This window comes from Tigriopus californicus, chromosome 7, assembly GCF_007210705.1.
Source record: "Tigriopus californicus strain San Diego chromosome 7, Tcal_SD_v2.1, whole genome shotgun sequence".
In the NCBI taxonomy this organism is placed as follows: Eukaryota; Metazoa; Arthropoda; class Copepoda; order Harpacticoida; family Harpacticidae; genus Tigriopus; species Tigriopus californicus.
Window position 1 is genome coordinate 14,628,061 of NC_081446.1, and position 5,212 is coordinate 14,633,272.

Here is a 5,212-nt window from a genome sequence, read left to right on the forward strand (position 1 = left end):
GCAATCCTTTCTTCAATTACAAACTTTTGATCCTAGTAGATGCATAATAAGTTCCAAAGAAAAAGACAACTTTTTCTTGGGGGAATTTAGAGGAACTATCTTTTACGATTATGGTCGATAAGCAAGCATGACTTGAATTTCAATTTGCCTCTAATCGTGAACAACACTTCGCGCGTTCAGGGAACAAAGATGCTTCGTCCAAATGGGTGAGGAATTCAGCAGAACGCTGATTTCTGCAAAACAAGTCGAAAGCCGTTCAAGTGGAAATATCATATCCACCCATGTGAGCAAATTCCTATTTAAACTTAGTATGTTTACCGGCATGTTTTTAAATGGGAAATTAAAGAATGCATTGTCTACGGATTCTGATTCAGTCGAACTTTTATATTCATCGCAAAGAGCCTGTGACACACTTTAAGTAAACGTTTTAGTGAATAATTTCTTACTATTTCAGAGAGTTCGTAGTCTTTTTTGTGGACTTCCTTGCCGCCACCGGGAATTGGGTAACCAGCACGTCAATATTTAATAAGAGTTATATAACTTTATACTCATATGAAATCTGATCCAGCAACGAATTCGAGTTGATGGATCTGGCTTACCAAACACGTGCCCAAATCTGGCTTAAATTCAACAACAGGATCAACGTCTACATATACCCCGTAAATATTTAGAGGAAGCAATTTCTACAATGACAGAGCACGAGAAAGAAGGTAGACTTCATTGTTCTAACTAGCCTGAGGCGAGTATTTTAAACGTTCCTACCTCCGAGTTAATTTTTGGACGTTATCTATAATGAGCATCTGCTCACCACTTCAGTTTTTCAAATTGGTTAACGTCCAAGTCCCTAACTCCAAGTTACTTGCTTCAAAAAACAGGGCTCTTGATTCGCTTTCTATTATATTTTGATAACTTCCTTGCCGCCAGTGGGACTGGAATCCAGCAGCCTGAAATGAAAATTCTTTTGCATCTTATTTAGCTTTATATGATATGATCTCTGATCCACCAACGAACAATGTAGAGTTGGCGGATCTAGATAGCCCTTGAATATAGGGTTTATCAGGAATTTTGGTCAAAAACATGTGCAAGTTCGACTTAAATCCAGCTACAGGATCAACACGCTGAAGGAGCCCGAGAAAGAAAGGAGGTGGACTTCATTGTTCAAGCTAGCCTGGATTCTTGAGGGCTTGAAGGTGTTCGCCTCTTCTGTCGCTACAAACGTCCCTAAACTTGGCTCATTCCCACAATGTTCCAAGTGAAACATCTTTTGATCTGACTGGGATTTGCTAAATAAAATGAAGATTTTACTAGATTATTTCTTATGTGACAAATAATTTTTGAGCGCTTTGCTTGCGTACCAAAATTGCCAGCTGATAAGTTTGCCAAAGTAACCATCATGTACGTATGTATGCCCTGTAGCTTCCCAATTACTTGGCTTCAAAGTTATTTCTATATAGTTGCCCTTCTTAGAGACATAATGAAAATGGTCTAAACTAATGTTTCATGATACACGCGACAAAAAAACAAATTTCCTTTCGAATATCTGCAGTTGTTTACCAATTTAGCCCCAGGATGATGACCTAGCTGATATGTGAACCTTTGGTTAGTTGCAAAATCTTCGCGGGTTTAAATGTAATATAAATGGAAATTCCGATAAGACAGAACGTTCCTGTTACAGTTTAAAGTAAAATCTTTTCTCTGAAACTATAAGGAGCTCGATGATCTTGAGTTTTCGATTCTTGGCCTCAAATTAGAGACGATAAATACCTCATAGTTTATCTGGGGAGCAATGTTGTGGAACAGGTTGTCCCGGAAAACGAAAGCTTGTCAATCTCTCAGGCAATTTCAGAAGAATACTTGCTCGTTTAATTTAGTGATCTAGATTAACTTACTTCCAAAACTTCACATGATGTTCTAAATTGATGGATATCGTTTGGTTGTACTGGTAGAATTGTTCTCTCTTTGAAAAGCTTTCTTAATGTAAAAGTGGTCTTGACGTGAACTCCAGGGCATTTCATAATTGAGACAACACAAAAAACATAAATTTGGGCAGGGCGGCTATCCCTCGACGTTCGTTCTCTGCATAACAAAGGAAGGCCTATATTTCTGCTCAGCTCTGCGTGCTTATAGTTCTTAACTTGCATATGTGTAACTTGCTTTAATCATTCATTTCATTTCATCTGTTATAAAAATGAACAATGATGATGGCATATTATTTACTCTTATTGGCAGTATTACAAATTGCTCTCCTTCAATTTTTTGTGACATTCTTGTACAATGACAATAACTTTGTTAGTATTGACTAGTTAAAGATTACCATTTGCTCATGTAGATTGAAATTCCAAACTTGCCTTAACTTAAAAACTCAAATGTAAGAACATGGATTAACAACTTAAGAACATAATTGCCAACCCTGTGAGCAATACAAATATGAATGTCTCAAACAAGTACATGATGACATGATATGTTAATTTCATGTCAAACACCCGAAATAAATTTCTTCTTAATTAAAAGTTTCCATGGTTTCCTTGTTAAAGGCTTCTTGTTCAAGTAAAGAGCATATTTTTAGGGCAAATAGATTGGCAAAGGCAATTTCAAACTTGAAGGTGTTAATTATGATTGGCACAATTTCAAAGGACTAGCTTAATTCTCATTTTTTTTATGTCCTTTCACTGATTTTTTCATTTTGTTGTTTGCAAATTGTTGTGGTTCTACTCCCCCAACTCAACGACATGAAAGCTTTAAACACATTTTCCTTGTTAGGAGATCTAGGAAGATGATATTTGTTAATGAGTACCCATGCCTCCTGAGCAAATCACTTCATGGAATGATTTCAACTGGAAACCTCTGCGTTCTGACCAGATTTTGCTAACTTGGAGATTTAATGAGAGTGTCAGTTAATTGGAACTGAACTACAAACTTCCCAACAACACTTCACACTTGTAGTCACTGGTCATTGCAATGCATCTTCACATATCACTGGCACCTTGAATCTTTGTAAAGTCGGAAAATTTCATAAGAGCTTGAAGGTAAATGAATGGTTTGAAGCTAATAAAGAGGTTATTGCCAAGTGTCAAGGAGTAGATGAAAAAGCTAATTTGCAGCATTGTCAGATTCACTTGCTTTAAAAGAACCACTCAACATCTGAACTTGAAAGGGCAAAGAGATGCACTTTTATATCAAAAAGAGTTATACACCCTCCATGTGTGTTTTGTTAATCAAATTTGGAATGGTCACCAAATAATAGTATCCGGGGAAAATGACACTACACTAGTGGTAACAACCAGCCAGGTCTTTTTCAGGGGGCACACAACCTTTTAAGTCTCGAAACATTGTCACTATTTAAGCGAAATCACCACATCCATTGATCGTAATTCGCGCGTCATTTGGCTGAGGAGTTCGTTCACTTTGTTGATGAAGTCAAAAGCCGGCCTCTCGCTGTTTTGGCGGGAAAGAGTTGAAAAAGGGTAATCCGTCCGCGTTAGTCTAGCTGTCCCTGATCTAGCACATCATCGACAACAACTGCAACCACAAGACTTGAAACATTGATAAATACATTATTCATGCATGTGTGTCAAATGTTATCTCTTTGTGACCAACAGTTTTGAAACCATCACTGACACTCTCATCATGTCAGGGTCTTTTGCAACAACCTTTTTTGGGTAAGTACGTAACAACAAAAGTAACGCACGCTTTCTCTATTTCGTCAGATCTCATTGAGAACTGAGTGCCAGGCTTTCAAGACTTTGTTCTTGAGGGCCTCCAAGCTTCTCTTACGACACTTGAAATTGATTGGTTTTCTTTTCAGGGTTGAGCAGGTTCAGAAGTCAAGCAAAAAAATGTTACCTCAAGAGGCTTCGACTTGACAGGATAATTTTACTGATAATTTCAAAATGGCTAGAAATAAATAAAGATTGATACACATATTCATGAATAGTGTATCTATCAACAAGTCAAGTCGTATCATTTTAGTTACTCATTAATGAGATAGATCTATGTATTTGAGAAGCCCGAAATTGTTAAACACTCTGCACTTGTCTTCTGCTATATTTCAGAGCATATATTTCAGAGCATCGGGCCTCTTCATTGTTCAATTTGCTGCCCTTAAATATTCGTAGGGAGTGTGTAGGTGTTGATCCAGTAGCAGGATTTAAGTCAGGCTTGGACATGATTTTGATTAAAATTCCTGATCAACCCTATATTCAAAGGCTGGTCAGATCCCCCAACTCCATTTCCAGAAGGGGTATGGAGGCCCGAAAAAAAAACCAATGTAATGTTGATTGATTACATTTGAAAAGTTAATGATCATTACCTCAAAATAAAAAGAAATTAGTACCGTGGCTCACCAATTCAAAGGTACAAAATATCGAGGCTCCTGGAACTGTGGAAACCTCATGGTCAAAAAATACAGTAGAGCACGTTCTCTAGAAAATGTTCCCGAATCGAGATAAGACGGACGTGCAACTTTGGTTATTTATTTACACATGTGTATTCTAAATTGAGACTTGCTAGGTGGTTTCAAAATCAAACACCATTCATTTTAAAGTTTTGAAGACATTAGTTTAAGACATTGCTTGAAAAGTTGAGACATGGTGCGGCCTATTTTGTGCAGCTTTCATGCATCCAATTTCTGCCAAGTCTAGTCTCGATCAAACTATTTCCATTTTACCAAGGCATGTTAACATCAACTGGGACTTCTACAATCTAATTTTGCATTTTAAGAAATTTAGCTCCAGAACCTTCAGGACGCCACACATGTTAAATATGACACTAATCTTATAAGGTTGCCAAACAAAACACAACTCCTTGGTTACCTGAATTTGGCACGGGTGGCGTCAGCATCCTTGGACGAATTGGAAATATCTTAATCATGATCAACTTTACGTAAGTAGAATTTAAATTTATCAAAAGGTACTCCTTAAAGGCAGTGCCATATTTCAAAAGTATGCACTTAAGCTTGTAAACCAATGATTGATGAAAGCATATGAAGTAATGGCTTTTTAATCTTGAAAGCATCTCGTACGCTCAAGGAAAAGTGGAAAGAGGACCAGAATGGTACTAGTTGCTCAAAGATATTTGATGGTCGATTGAAGCTTTGAAAATGAGGCACCGTCTCTCCTCTTGTGTGTGTGTATGTGTGTTTCTCCAATCCAAATCCAATTGGAGGTCGGCAGTACTGATGGGAAAAGGGCAAGTAGCAAGTCATCACAGACAC